The 16,336-nt window shown below is 45.0% G+C and overlaps 1 long non-coding RNA gene across 1 annotated transcript in view; it reads right to left on the reverse strand.

The window, feature by feature from the left end:
• Positions 1–1,887, reverse strand: part of LOC144771779 (uncharacterized) — a 234,405-nt gene extending 232,518 nt beyond the window's left edge. The window contains exon 1 of the long non-coding RNA XR_013599471.1: positions 1,770–1,887. This is a non-coding gene — a long non-coding RNA (uncharacterized LOC144771779). The remainder of the gene's footprint in view (positions 1–1,769) is intronic.
• Positions 1,888–16,336: the final 14,449 nt, after the last annotated feature.

The following is a 16,336-nucleotide window of genomic DNA, read 5'->3' on the forward strand; positions in this document are numbered from 1 at the left end:
GTTATGTGTTTTGTCCCTGTTAAAAATTATCTACCCCTAACCGCCCATTTGTGTTTAGCTACTCCTAAGCCTTAAATCTAGGGGTCTAATCTACATTATTCATTTCCAAATCCATTTATTTAGCACAGGGGCTACCACTGTTGGATATATAAGAAATCACTTTTCTGATGCTGATTCTTTCATACTAATGAGGAAACTGTCTACTTCTTGGGTGGAGGTGAAATTGTATGTTTTATTCCTCCAAACTACTTTTAATGCTGCGGGAAATGTCATCATAACCTGTGCTCCTTGGCTTCTCAGGTCAGTCATACGAGACCCCAACTCCCACTGTCTATGTGCAGTGGTCCTCCCCACATCCGAACGGATTAAATACTTAGAGGAGTCAATCTGGAGAGATAGATCTACCAGAGCTCTGGTCAATATTAGCTCTTTTACTGAAAATGTCTGGAAATTGACCAGAATCTTCCTAGGGGCACTCCTATCGGGATGCCGGCGAAAGGGATCCCTATAGGCCCGTTGAATCTCATTCTCAAGGTTGATATCTGGCCTGTCCTTCAATACACCTTCTCTCAATAATTTACATATTAGGGATTTCACATCTCCATTTTCCGCTCCTTCAGGGATTTTTAAAAATTTGAGATTATTCATCCTGGCATGTATCTCCAGACGTTCCATATCCAGTTGTAGGGATTTATTCTGAGCTTTTAGTTCGGAAATAGTCTTAGAGTGCGCCTGGGAGACCCTAGAGAGGACAGCCACTTCCCCTTCCAAGACCTCCGTTCGGGAACAGATGTCATCCAATTTGCTCTCTAGATTAGTGCATTTTTCGGCTATCTTTCGCTGATTTCCCTCTGAAATTTCAAATTTGGGGAGTAGTTTTGCCAATAAGTCTTCATGTAGGGATCTAAATAAGCTCTCCATGTTGCCAGTTTCATTTTCTTTGCGCTGCACCCCTATAGTTGATGCGATGATAGGAATATCCAGGGGCTGAGAGGTAGCTACCAGTGGCTGGAGTGGAGGCTGGGAGTCTCCCTCTATGCTAACCTCTGGACACTCTGAATCGGAAGCTAATATGCCACCCTCATCTAGTACAGCCTCCGGTTCAGACAGAAGCGGGGCATATTTATTTTGCAATACAACAGGTGTTTTACTCTGAGGTGGAGGAATCTTCTGTAATCCTGATTGTGATTCTACTGATTTTCCTCCCCCTCCTGCAGCTGATACGGCTCTTTCCATTATATTGAAGTACGTCTTTAAAGAGGGAGTTGGTTTAGGTTTTAATGTGGTGAAGCTTCCCTTTGATTTTTTTGTCTCCTCTGTTTTATTTCGCTCCCTTCTTTCCCTCTTCTTCCTGCGCGGGGTCAAAGGAACCCGTTGATTAGTAATATGATCTGCTGCAGGGCCTAACAGGGCTCTCTCTGGTTGTGAACGTAGGAGGTATCTATTCCTAACAATAGGGACAGCTGATTGAGCGGATTGGGCTGATTGAGCCGGCACAATTAACTGAAATTCATCCCCTACTGTTCTCCCCCCCTTTCCAACCTCCAACTCTCTTCCGATTGCCCTCTGACCAGGAGATTCCGCTTGTACATGAGGGGGGTACCTTCAGTTGTAATGTCCATTCCCCTACTGCCTTCCGGCTCAGAAGAATCTAACTCCCCCGCTGTCTTAACAATCACCTCAATATTTGATTTTATGATATTGAAACTATCTGGGCACATGGCTGACTTTTTCCGCTTCAGGCTAAATTTGAAACAATACTGGCTCACCGCTACTGTAGCATGCCGTGGGTAGGCTCGTGCTGCTGCTGTACGAATTTTGCGCCAGGCTTTAGCACGATTTGTGCCCCTCACGCTACTCCATACACTGCTCCTGCTGTTCTCCGCCTCCGCCGTCCAAAGCCACGTCATCTGCTACCTTGCTTCCGTGCTCGGGTTCTCCTCCCAGTCCAGGCCACCCGCGGGCTTCAAGGTCTTAGCGCTCACCACTTCCCAGCTCGAAAAGGAATGAATGAAAGGCACAAAGCCAATTAACATACGGAAATTATTCAGCGTTACGGCCGAAACCCCCCGCAATCTCACCGCATTAAAATATTAGCTGGAGTCTTTTAATTCCGTCTCCCTGCATCGAGGCACTTCTATCCGTCTGGCATCACTCGCTCGGGACAGAGCTCTCGCAGCCGGCGTCAGCCTGCAGCCATCTTCCTCCCTCATTTATTATGCACCTTAACAAAATGTGTGGAACTGGAGTAAGAGTAGTACATGCCACTCATCTGATTAATGCTCTTCCTCCAATGTTTGTGAGACTGGACTTAGAATAGTAAATGTCATTCTCTTTAATTAATGCACAGTCTTAATTTTTAGTTGGATTGAAGTTATAATAGTAAATCTTAACCGCTTTAATTTGTGCACTTTTGGAAATTAGCATTGGATTGAAGTTACAGTAGTGAATCTCACCCATTTTGTTTTTATACTTTCCCCAATTTTCATTTTTTTGTAACTATTATAATAAATCTCACCACCTTTTTTATGCATTTCCTCATTGTTTGTCAGATTGTAATTAGAATAGTACATCTTACCCCGAATGCTACCCCTCTTATTTATTCTCTTACCCTAGTATTTATGAGATAGGAGGTAAAATAGTTATTTGGTGTATGTGCTTTCTACAAAGTGAGACTGCAGTTGGAATAGTTGAGTATGAAACCCTTCAAATGAATGCACTTTTACCAATGTTTAAAGACCTGGAAATAGAATAGCTAATCTCACCCCCTCAAAATCTATATTTTTAATTGTTTGTAAGATTGTAATTATTAAAGTATTTTAGCATATTATTTTCTTTGTTTTGATGATTGTTTGTTGTAGTTTTATTTTTTTCTTTAAAAAATATAGCTGTGTATTTAACTTATGAAAGAATTTAAGATAGGTGTGCTATTTAGTAAATTGTTATTTACATTGTTTACAATGGTTGAAAGAATACTGAATATGTGTGTATGTATATATATATATATATATATACACACACACACACACACATATATATATACACACACACACATATATATATATTTTTTTTACAAAACCAAAGGCTACAGGGGCATTATAATTAGGAAATAGTTAGGATACTGTAGTTAAAAAACTTCAGAAATTCGCTGAAAAAAACAAAGGTTACAGGGACGTTATAGTTAGGAAATAAAATGTTAAAAAAACTTAAAAATTCACTGAAAAAGCCAAAGGTTATAGGGATATTATAGTTAGGCTCAGAGTTCACTCGTACAAAACAATAGAAATTCAACAGTTATAGTTACCTGAGCTTAACATAACATACACCCCTGCAATGCACTGCTTATGACCTCACATATTACATCACTCATGACATGGTCAGTGACATCACTGATGGCATCTCAAATGGCATCACTGATGACATCATCCATTGAGTGTGAGTGTTTTCTAAAGGTTTCTGAGTGTTAAACATATATACTAAGATACTACAAAAGTTAAATTACTATACTTTGTGTACTACTGATGAGTGACCCTATTTCTAACATATGTTATATGTGTGGTTGTGTGGCTGTGTGTGTCCATGTGTGAGTAGGTGTCTGAGTGGCTCTATGGGTATGAGAGGGTTGCATGGGTGACTATAGGGGTGAGTAAGTGACTGTATGTGGCTGTGTGGGTTAGTAAGTGGGTGTGTCAGTGGTGCAGGGGTGAGTGGGTATGTGAGAGGCTATATAAGTGAGTGATGGGTGTGTGAGTGGCTGTATGGCTGAGTGAGTGGATGAATAAGTGGCATATAGGTGAGTGCTTGAGTGTGAGAGTGGCTGTATGGCTGAGTGTGTGCTTGTGTCAGGGACAGTATAGGTGAGTGAGTGCCTACATGTGCTAGTATTTGTATTAGTAAGTGAGTAGATGTGTGAGTAACTGTATGGGTGAGTAAGTGGCTGTATGATTGACTGTATGGGTGAGTGAGTATGTGTGTGTGTAGCTGTATAGCAAACTAAGGGGCCGATTATGATGGCGGACGGACTTGAGTCCGTCCGCCACCATAGAGAAGGAGGGACCGTCCGCAGGGGGCAGCGGCGGTCCCTCCATACAGATTAGGATGTGACCGCCAGGGTGGCGGTCACATCCTCTATTTTTAACATTGCGGCGGGTGGAGCTTCAAGCTGCACCCGCCGCAATGTTAAAAATGCATGCACAGCATTTGCGTGCACAAAGCGGCAGGCACCGCGCGGTGCCTGCCGCTTTGTTCACGCAAATGCAGGGGGGTACCATAGGTACCCCCATGTGCACCCTCCACCCCCCCTTCACCCAGGGGGCCCGCAACCGGCCCCCGAAGGCAATCTCTGTATGCTTTTCCACGGCGGAAAAGCCGCCGTGGAAAAGCATACTTTCTACGCGATCATAATATGGCTGGCGGTGTCTGATAGACACCGCCAGCCATGTTATTGCTTTTCCGCCGCGGTCGGAAGGCGACCGCGGCGGAAAAGCTGCGGACTGAAAAACGATCCCCCAGCCATCCTAATCTGGCGGGGGGTCTTTTTCAGTCCGCAGCGGATTTCCCGCATCCTCCGGGCCGGCGGTGGCTTCCGCCGGCCCGGAGGATGCGGGAAATCCGCAATCCTAATGAGCCCCTTAGTGTGTAAGTGGATGTATGGGTGTATGAGTGGGTGTGTTAGTGTCTGTATGTCTGTATATCTGTTTGCTTGGATGTGTGAGTGGCTGTATTGGTGAGTGAGTGGGTGCATGAGTGGCTGTATGGGTGAGTTAGTGGGTGTGTGAGTGGCTTTATGAGTGACTGGATGTGTGTGTGGCTCTATGAATCAGTGAGTGGGTGTGTGAGTACCTGTATGGGTATGTGAATGGGTTTGTGAATAGTTGTGTGGGAGTTGGTTTATGTGAGGTTGTTTAGGTGTGTGAGGGAGTATGCGAGTGGTTCACTGGATGATGGCATCAGTGATGTCACTGACCATGTCATGAGTGTTATATCATGTGAGGTCATAAGCAGTGCATTGCGGGCGTAAGTTATAGTTAGCTCAGGTAATTATAACTGCTGAATTTCTATGGTTTTGTACAAGTGAAATCTGAGCCCAACTATAACGTCCCTGTAACCTTTGGTTTTTTCAGTGAATTTTTAAGGGTTCTTAAATTCTATTTTTTAACTATAACGACCCTGTAATCTTAGTTTTTTTCCAATGAATTTCTATGCTTTTTTAAATTCTATTTCCTAAATATAACATCCCTGTAACCTCCGTATTCTGGTGATGCAATAAGTATATGTTATGTAATTTCAGGAGAAGAGTAGGATGCTGTAATTTACATACAAATGTGACAGTTAGCTAAATATAAATGTGGAAAATGATAAAAACAGCAAACAGACTAAAGGGAGAGCAGTGTTGCAGGAAGAAAAGAGATTGAATGCACAGGAAAGAAATGAAGACCAGTGACTCACTGGATTGCCACTTCGTATGAATTTAAGCCACATGTATTTTTAGTGATATTATAGATGTAATATTCTGTTTCACTGACATATCTGACTTTGATCCACACCCCACTGCTAATAAGTGAATATGAAAATTCTGGTTGCCAGCATTCATGCCAACGTTTGGGACCAGAGTGGAGGGAGAGTTATCAACTGAAATACATTTCCCCATTGACTTGCATTGTAGTGAACGTTTTTTAAGAGTGAGAAAGCTGACATAAAGTCATTTTGTCCGACGCATTCTGGCATCTAAATGATTGCATTGTAATTAATGTCAGCGTTGTTGGGGGACGCACTTATAACAACAATTGGACTCATGAGACTTAAAAACATCACATACCTCCATATTACTAGGCCACCCGATGGACGACCCATTTTCTGCTCGATAGTTGGGACATGAGACATACTATAGCCCTCTATATTAATTTCTGTATTTTCCCAATTCTCATGGAAGCTGCAAGTATACTTCTTCTTAATAAATGATTTTCACCCTCAATCCTCTACATAGGCCGATAAACCAAACACATTCCATCCAGCTCACAATTCTCAGAAGGTTTGAAACCCTTCTCTATTTGAATAGCAAAGAGAAATCAGGCCAATTTTAGCTTTTCACTATTTTAACTAAGTGCGTATTAGTATTGTATTTTTAGTCCTGCGAGTTATTACCTTACCTTGCCATGCCAGTGAGAGTGAGTGAGTAGATATTGAGACTGGATTTTTATGTTTTACACTTGTGTTATTGGATAAATGGTCATAATAACTTTATTGAGCCTAGTGCGGGTATTATGTATTTGTTGGATACGTTTTTGTTATTTTATTATGAGGAGCTGTATTGTTAAGGCAGTTGCTGAGAATAATCCAATAGCATTTACTTACCAATGGTAATAAATGTCAACAAGTGATAGTGACACAGCCTGAAGCCCTCATTTACTGTGTTTCATGTAATCACCCCAACATCAAGTTATTCACTTTGGGACTTTTTTAGACAGTGGCACAATGAACATTTCATTGCTATTTTTGCACTGGCACCAATTAAGAGCTGAGAGAAAATTGATTTTGACTGGTAGTAATTGGCAGGGAAAAAAATGGAACTGTACTATGCAATACGGGTGGAAATGTTATTTTCAGACGTTTTTATATGAATTGGGCACAAAACTCGGAAACCACTGCGTTCAAATGCTATTGGCGGCAAGGAGCTTTTTGTGCACCGTCTTTCACTGGACTCTAAATTACCTCTGTGGGATATTGCACTGTTTTCTACCTGAAATAGGCCTAAAAATAGGAGACTATGACATATAAACCTTATTTGTGTCATTGTTGCGCGTGCTAATCCAGCATTATTTCCACTTTAAAGGTACAGCCAACACTAGCTGCATTTCAGGCTCACTCGTAAATTCGGGTGACTGCAATTTGCCATCAGCTCTAAATTACATGTTGTGTAAAAAAATAGGCACAAAAATCGATTGCACTCCTTTTTACACCACCCCTGGCGTTTAAACGAGTCCTCAAATGTGTACTCTGAAGATGTACAGCAGCAAAATGCTGGTCTATTGTCGAACAAAACGAGCCACGCCATTTTACAAACATTAAACCAAAAATGACTGCCTTAGTAGCTCAGTAAGGCATATGATGTCCCCCTCGAGCATATTGAACTTTATACGTGGAATACGATCCTGAATATTTTTAGACAACTAACTTCCAGCCAATTACGACGTCTTGTCATGTGTAAGCCTGTTCTATCCTCAAACCCTGCTGCTTCAGTCATTTTCACATCTGTGCCTGTACTGCAATTTTTTTATTGCCTTGGGGAAACTGGCTTGAAAAAACCTGTGAACAGGTGTTGAACGTGCATTAGCTGATCGAGATCTAATTGCCAGAGAGTTGAAATACTGAAGCCCTCTCTGTTCAGTTTGCAAAATACTGGCAATGTACTAAAGGGGGGGACGTGAACCCGACTTTTTCGTTTAAAAAAAGCTTCGGTTTTGAGAGCTCCTTTTCTCAAACCTGGAAAAATGTCGTGTCTTATCCACGCAGACGTTAATACAGATTTCATAACGGATGCATTCTGGGACAGATTTATTAATGACCTTCTCTGCAGTGCAAATCCTTAGCCTAACTTTAAATAGCGCTCTCCTGCAAGAAAGCCAGTCCTTCGCATTGCATGCAATTTATTAATTAAGCCACGAACTAAAGCATGGTGCGCACTGAGTAGCACACCTGCCTCGTTAATTTTAATGAGTCTGTAGGAGGCTGCGTGCCTGGTTGTGCAAAGCACTGAATGCAGGGACAGTGACCGGCAAGAGACGAGGCATTCGCTTTTGCAGTATACTGTATTGCGACTCAAAGCTGTTAAAGAAACATGCGTCACAACAATGCCTCAGTAAAAAAGAGCCATTGCCCATGAATTCAGACCACTCGCTTTGTTATAGCAGAAAAGGCCACTTTATTCAGGATATAAATAATCATAAAATTTCCCAACAGATCATCAATCATGTAACTTTGGCATTTGAACGCAAACCATTTATTTATTTATTTAGTTATCTCATTTCATTCAAAATTTGGACTTTATACCGAAACCATCAACTAATCATCAATAACTTCCCCAACATTTTCCTTCCATTTTTCCCCTCCATTGTTGTGTCTAATTCCCCCTATCTAACTAATAACTAGAGCAGCCCGCTCTAGGCTTCTCTTCCCTGGGGATTTTATGCCGCAGCCATCTGTTTGGGAAACGCATCCTGAAGTGGCAACTAAGATTAGAACTCTTAACTCATGAATGTACCAGCCTTCCAACAAGTACATCATGCGTTTTTTTTTTTTTTTTTTTTAAAAAGGGGTGGGCGGGTGGGATTCTGTTTTTACTGAAAAAACGCCCTCTCTATCTACCTACGCCTGCTCTCCTCACTAAAAAACGCCGTCTAATCTTCCCTAACGCTCTCCCTGCCTCGCGCTCCTGGACCCTACCATCTGTGCAAAAATCCGCAGGGGGAGACGTCTCGCGCCGCTCGCCCCTGCGGAGCCAGTGGCCTACCAAGGGTGGGGGCGGTGCGCCCTGGGCGTCACGAGTTTTGGGCTCTGCTCTCTTACCTGCAGCCGCGCGGGGTGACAAACGGGTGGCCCGCCTGGCCGTTTCAGCAATCATTGGTTAGGGGACAGGCGATCATAGGACTTCTCCACTGTCCCCGCATTGCAGGTGATAACAACAATATAGACTCCCCCTAAAAGGAAGTCCAAAGTCCGGGGGTCCTTTTTCCAGTTACTTCTCTGGTACAACATAACATTCCTCCCTTGTTTTAGAAACAAAAACTAACATGAATCAGAAACATAACCCAGCGGGCGCGATCATTTAAAATAATGCAAACAATGGTAATGCAAAACTTTACAAAAATGAAAGCAGCAACAAGTGCGGCGCTTACCAACACCATCATACCTGGCAAACTGGGATTACCTGATACTACGAGGTCCGACATCACATCAGATGATCTCGCTGTCTGGTAGAGGGCACCGGGTTGCTATGGAATCCTTACCTGGTGCGGGTATCCTGCAGGCCCGGCTCCAGGAATTTTTATTTGGGTGGGCCAAGAGTGCATTTGGGTGGGCCACTGCGGCAGTCGCGACTCGCGGGAGGGGGTGGGGGGAGAGCAATGGTGGGTTGGCGGGGGTTGCGTGCAGAGGTCTGGTGGGGAGGGGTTCAATTTAATAATATTCGTTAAAAAAAATAGGAAGCAGGCAGCCTGGCTCCCTCCCCTAAGCCAATCACAATGTTGCAAGCAGCGCTGTGATTGGTCAGTACGCCACCCAGCCAGGGGCCTATGTGGCCCTGCCCTGCTCACATGTACAAACGCTATTGTGCAAGACGGTATTAGGAAGGGGCATCCCTTCCTAATAGCGAGCCGCTTTTGTATGTATCACTGTTTTGCGACCACAATTAAAGTCACAAAACACTCGCAGTTTACCACCACCTACTCCAAGTAGGTGGTAAGCCACTTGAAAGAGGAAGGGGTCGCCAGGGGAGCCCTTCCCCTTTGTGAAAGGATGTGAAAATATTTTTTAAGAGCAAGCAGTGGTCCCACTGACCGCTGCCTGCTCTTAAAAAATGAAACAGACATTTCATTTTTCTTTTTAAAATGCATCCCATGTAAGGTCCCATTGATGAGAAAAGGAGGTTTCTGAGGTGGGAGTTTCAGGCAAGTAACACTACTCAGCCTCCCTCGTTGCCAGCCTTCAGAGAGAATCTCTTTTCATTACTAAAGCCACCTGACCCGGGACTCTGCAGCACCCTCCCTTCCAGCCCTGATTATCCATTTTCTACCATCCATCTCTTGTGCACCTTATCTCACAGCTGACCTTGGGCCCCAGCACCATATCAGCCACCATCTGGATCCTTTTTCATTATTCCTGGTAAAAAACATTAGTAAAATCCCCCTCAAACTTAAAACATCAAATATACCAGTAAATATAATTAGCACACACTTTAAAATATGTTCCACAGTGGCCCTAATGACCCGACTGCTAATTAAATAAACAAAAACAGAAAGGTCATGACAGGGCCGGCTTTAGCGCTGGTGTGAAAGTCTTTATTGGTGCCCCACCACTGACCTCTTTAAAAAAAAAAATCTATTGGTTTTTACCCCCATTTTATGCAAGGAATGGAGAGTTCAAATCATACATAACAGATACATTTAACAAATGCAGTCAAAGAAAAAGAATAGAAATACAGAACATATACAAGATTTCTTAAATCCAATCAGTTATAGCAGCCCAGATCTTAACTCCCATAGCCCTCTTTCTTCTTCCTTCTTCTTCACTGACCTCTTTCTCGATATCTTTACTACCACCCTCCACCGGTGCCCCTCATCTCACTGTAGCCCCCCGTACACCGCAGGATGCCCTTCTCAGATTCTCTCATTGTCACCCTCCACCAGTGTCCCATATCACTCCATAGCCCCTCCCCCATGACCTCCTCCTCGGATTCCCTCACTACTACCCTCCACCAGTGCCCTTCATCTCTGAGTAGCCCCCCATGACCTCCTCCTCTGATTAGCTCACTGCTACCCTCCAACAGCGCCCTCATCTCTACATAGACTCTCCCCATATTCACTTCCTCCTCGGATGCCCTCATTGCCACCCTCCCACAGTGCCCATCATCTCTCCGTAGCCACTCTCATATGCTTTTCATTTTTTGTTTAGCGCTACTCGTAGTGTAGGGTTTCACAGTACTTTATATCATGCACACCTTATGCAGAGACAATTAATCATACAATATGTGAATCAGCCTATAGGGAATGTCACATAAGCCAATGAGGATTACCAGGTGTAGGAATCACATGTCAGCCGTACAGGTGGGCAGTATGTTTTCTGAGGGATAGGTCTGGAGAAGCACAAACTCAGGATTTAAAGCATACCCCAGTGGTTAGGGTTTGTCTTTACTGATAAAAATGTACATCTGCCCAAACAAACTCTTTATAGCAACATTAGAATAATGAAAGAGTGGGGAAATTCTAACTATATCGCAACATACAAAAAAGTTCTAATTATACCATTCAGGTTTGTATGCAGCTCTTTGAATACAGTGTATAGGTCACTGTCCTATGTTAGATCTGTAACTTCTGAATTGCAAGTAACAAAAGGATCTCTGTGACAAAGGCAGTAACCCACTGAGCTATCCACATAAACTACAGTTTATCTGCATTCCATACTGCAAACAGACAAAAGATTGCTCTCCAGCAGGACCATTAATCACCAGAGTTATCTGTACATTTGTACTGTTGTCATGCATTTGTGGCAGAGCCAGTCAGGAAAATGATACAAATAATTTAAGTGAAATATACACGGCATACACAAAGTATGTGTCTTGCTGGGCCCTCACAGATTTTAAAAATATGAAGAAATAGCCACACATTCTCGGAGCATACATGAAGTATGAATCTTGCTGTGCCTTTGCAGATTTTTTTTAAAACGGAATAACCACACATTCTCTTACCTGCTGGGATGGAAATCTGTCTCAGTGCCCCATCTGATAAGCAGCTGAAGGGGGTCAGGAAAGGTGAATCATGATAAACAAACTCCTTTTCTCCAGCACTGAAAAGAAGGAAATATCCATGCAGCACACAATGGTCACCTGGTGCCAAAGAAGGGATTTGTCCCCTTCGCCATACCCCTATTCTACCTACACAAGTGGGCGGGGACACAGCTCACCTTTCCAAAGGAGATGCGTGATTGGGGGTGCCTGTGAGAGCCCAGGCCAAATCACGCAACTCCTTAAAGGAGATGATAAATTACGTTCAGAGGAACGTTTTAAATTATAGTTCACATTTTCTGTTGCCTTCTTGACGTAGCTGCAAAGGCCAAGATTCGTGTTTGGGTGGGTCAGGCTCATGTTTGGGTGGGCCTGGGCCACCCGGCCCACCCTCTAGAACCGGGCCTGGTATCCTGGCACTCCTGCAGGTCTGGTTGCACCATGTCAGGGATTCTCCCTCAACTTATAGAGGAGGCGGGCGTTGCTCAGTCTCCTTTTCACAGGTACTGGCAATGCGGAAGGCTGGCTCTCTACTTCCAGGGGGTCATCATGGTCCTCTAGGATGGTATCAGCGTCATCTGAGTCCAGCGAGGCACCAGTGTGGAGTTTGACGATAGTTGCATAGGAAAAAGTTTATGGCCAACTCAGAGGATTGTTGGTTTGTATGGGTAATCCAACTGACTTTGTTTAAAGTAGTCATAAACCGATCTACATCTTTGTTGGCTTGGGGCCATCAGAGAGAAATCTATTTGTGGGTGATGCAGAGAGATTTTAGATAAGAAGCATCTCTTGGCCCTGGAACGGCAGACTAATGTCAGTTTGTAGTCCTTTGAGTAGTTCATGGGTAGCCATTATCTTCTCGATTTTTGGTAGCACTTCATGCGCACTTAGAGAGGTGATGATCTCAACTTTAGGGTACTTGAAGCAGCCATCTATCATCGCCATTGCATGCATTCCTATAGCAAACTCCGGAAGTCCTGGCTGGCACACACCAATGGCTGTTGTAGCCCTCTCTCTGTCAACACAGGGGCTTGTGGGCTGGCTTCACAAGAGGCTTGTCACCAGGGCCATAAGCGCACTAGGATTTCAACTTGCTTGTCCATCAAGAGGAGCCACGCTTTAGTTCGTAGATGACTCATAGTTTTGACCACCTCCTGATCAGTGTGGTTGGTGAGGATGACCAGACGATGTCCTCGAAAGAGGTAACGTTCGGGGTCTGCACCCAGTTCTTGGTGAACGTGAAGTGATCTTTTAAAGATGTGCTGGGCTTCTGGGGTGCGCTGGGCCCATTGAGTTTTTAACAGGTGCCATTGATTGCTCCTTACTGCCTCAAGCTGTCTCTGGAGGCATTCATCCTGGGCAGTGGCTTGGCGGATTAATTCTACGGAGAGTGGAAGAGGGCGTGACTGATCTGCCACGTATCTCACATACTCCTTGGTTTCATCTGCCTCTTCTTCTGTCTCGGGCGTTGCAGTACTAGGATGTCTGGATAAATAGTCCGCGAGGTTGCGGGCCCCTGGCTGGTATTTGAGTTTGCAACTATAATCTTGAAGTTGGAGCATCCACTTTTCGATTTGTGGAGGTGGTTTGGAGGCGGTCCAATGGAAAAGAGGAATTAGAAGCTTGTGGTCTGTTGTCTGTGATCGAATTACCATAGACATTCAAAATGGAAATGGCAAAAACTCCAGTGTATGGCTATCAGCTCCTTCTCAAATTGCGAGTACCTCTGCTCAGTCATTGTGAAGGATCGACTGACAAATGCAACAGGGGTCCATTTTACTCCTTCAGGTTGTTGCATCAACATAGCCCCTAGACCTTTTAGGCCCGCATCAACTGCTATGGTAGTTTCCCTCCAAGGGTCGAAGAAGATGAGAGTTGCATCTGCTGACAGAGCATCTGTGGTTGTTTGAAAGGCCTGTTCCTGTTGCAGACCCGAGAGTAACAGGATCACAGACTTGGTAACGTCATGGAGGAGTTGTCAACGTCATCAGGTCTCAGATGAACCTAAAACAGTAGTTCACCATGCCCAGAAAACTGAGTAATTCTGACACAGTGGAAGATGGGAGTGCCTCTTTGATATCTCGTACCTTGTCTGGATCATGCACCACTCCCTCTGCCAAGAAGACATATCCGAAGATTTGGAGCATTTGCTTGAGGAATTCGCACTTGCTGCAATGTAGAGTGAGCCCGGATCTTGAATTCTTTGTAGGACTTTCCCTAGTCGTATGTTGAGTTTAGGTATTGAGTTGGCATATATCAAAATGTCATCACTGATACTGACTACTCTGGGGATGTCTGCGAGGAGTTCCTCTATGGTCTTTTGAAACACCTCAGCGGCGCTTGAAATGCCAAAATTCAGTCTCTTGTAGCTCTGCAGCCCTATGTGAGTCGAGAAATTCGTAATGTAGCGGGGCTCCTCTGCAAGAATGAGCTAGTAGTAGCAGGACTACAGGTCGACATTCAAACACCAACCAGTCCCACTTAATTCATAGATCAGGTTATCTATTTTAGGAGTCAGGTGCCGCTCTCTCTTGATGGGGATGTTGAATACCCGCATATCAACACATATGCATACTTTGCCAGGGTGTTTAGGTTTCTGAGCTACCATGATTGGAGACACCCATGGAGTGGGCCCCATCACCTGCTCAATTATTCCTGCAGACTCCAACTTTTCTTGCTCTCTCTCAACCTGAAGCCTCAGGTGAAAAACAATATATATGTGCCAGAGTGCTACAGGTTGCACTAGCTTGTCCACATGAAGTTTTATCTCTTTTACCTTCAGGCATCCAATGCCATCAAACACCTTGGGGTACTTGTCTAGGATGTGGGTTATCCCCTCTTGATGGACCCCAAATGCAAAAGTGACCATGCCAAGTGCCTCCGCAGCGTGGCACCCATGCAGCATGCCATGACTTCCTTTGGCTATGTGTATCTGGGCTTCTACTTACTGAGACCCCTAGGTAAATGCTGTCCGGAACTTTTCCAGCATGACCAGGGGTTTGTCTTGTCAATACGCAAACACCTTGATCACAGCTTTTTTAAGACGCGGGGGTGGCCGCGTCTAATATTAATGGACGCCCAAGTAGCTACAATGGTTAGTGTTGGGTGTGTCCCTACTTGAACCTGGCACTGGGGCAAACAGTGTGGTGACAGGGAGTCAAGTCAAGTCAAGTCAATAAATTTATATAGCGCGCTACATACCCAGAGGGTCTCAAGGCGCTTGAAGAAGGATGGGGAATTACTTGTCAAATAACCACGTTTTAAGTTGCTTTCTGAATGCTAGGTGGTTCTGAGTAAGGCGAAGGTGAGTGGGGAGTGAGTTCCAGGTTTTAGCTGCCAGGTAGGAGAAGGATCTACCTCCCATGGTGGTTTTGTTGATGCGAGGTACAGTGGCAAGGGCTTGGTTGGAGGATCGTAGCTGGCGGGGGGGGAGTAGAAGGACAGTCGTGTGTTGAGGCATTCGGGTCCGATTTCGTAGAGTGCTTTGTGTGCGTGGGTAAGGAGCCGGAAAGTGATCCTCTTATTGACGGGGAGCCAGTGGAGGTTTTTCAGGTGACCAGAGATGTGTTCTTTACGCGGGATGTCTAATATGAGCCTGGCTGAAGCGTTCTGGATGCGTTGGAGTTTTTTCTGGAGTTTTGCGGTGGTACCGGCGTAGAGGGTGTTTCCGTAGTCCAGTCGGCTCGTGACCAGAGCGTGTGTGACTGTTTTTCTAGTTTCGGTGGGGATCCAGCGAAATGTTTTTTTGAGCATGCGAAGAATGTTGAAGCAAGATGAAGAAACGGCGTTGACTTGTCTGTTCATCGAGAGTGAGGAATCCAGGATGACGCCCAGGTTCCGTGCGTGGTTCGTCGGGATGGGTGCTTTTCCAAGGGCCACTGGCCACCAGGAGTCATCCCAGGCGGAGGGGGAGGTGCCTAGGATGAGGACTTCTTTTTGTCTGAGTTCAGTTTCAGACGGCTGTGCTTCATCCATTCTGCTACTTCTTTCATTCCTTCATGCAGGTTGGTTTTGGCAGTGTTAGGGTCTCTGGTGAGTGATAGGATCAGTTGAGTGTCGTCGGCGTAGGAGATGATGTTGAGGTTGTGTTGGCGTGCGATGACCGCGAGGGGGCTCATGTATACGTTGAAGAGGGTGGGGCTGAGTGAAGATCCTTGTGGGACGCCGCAGAGGACTTCAGTGGTCTCTGACTTGAATGGTGGAAGGCGGACTTTCTGGGTTCTTCCGGTGAGGAACGAGGTGATCCATTCCAGTGCTTTTCCTTGGATTCCGACGTTTCTGAGGCGTTGTAAAAGAGTGCTATGGCAGACCGTATCGAAGGCAGCGGAGAGGTCGAGGAGGATGAGGGCGACAGTGTCTCCATTATCCATTAGAGTTCGAATGTCGTCTGTTGCTGCGATGAGGGCGGTTTCAGTGCTGTGCTTGGCTCGGAAGCCGGATTGTGAGGAGTCGAGGGATTTGTTGGTTTCGAGGAATGCTGCGAGTTGGTTGTTGACCGCTTTCTCGATGACTTTGGCCGGGAAAGGAAGGAGTGAGATAGTCAGCACCTATGGTGAATAGTGAGTGGGTGGTTTGTTCCTCACCATCATCATCTTGATCGATATCACTGTTTTGCTCTTGCACCTCTGGAACAGCATTAACTGTGGTGTGAGCGACATGTCCTTTGCTTGATCAACACACCTTCATAAAGTGATTGAGTTTCCCACACCCTGCACACTTCTTGTCCCTTGGCGTGCACTCTGTGGGGTGGTGAGTTGGGCATCCACAATAGCTGCATGACTTTGGCATTGCACCGCCCTTCTTGGGTTTGCGCGGGATAGGCAGTGGTGTGATGGTTTT

This window comes from Lissotriton helveticus, chromosome 8 (genome assembly GCF_964261635.1).
Source record: "Lissotriton helveticus chromosome 8, aLisHel1.1, whole genome shotgun sequence".
Taxonomy (NCBI): Eukaryota; Metazoa; Chordata; class Amphibia; order Caudata; family Salamandridae; genus Lissotriton; species Lissotriton helveticus.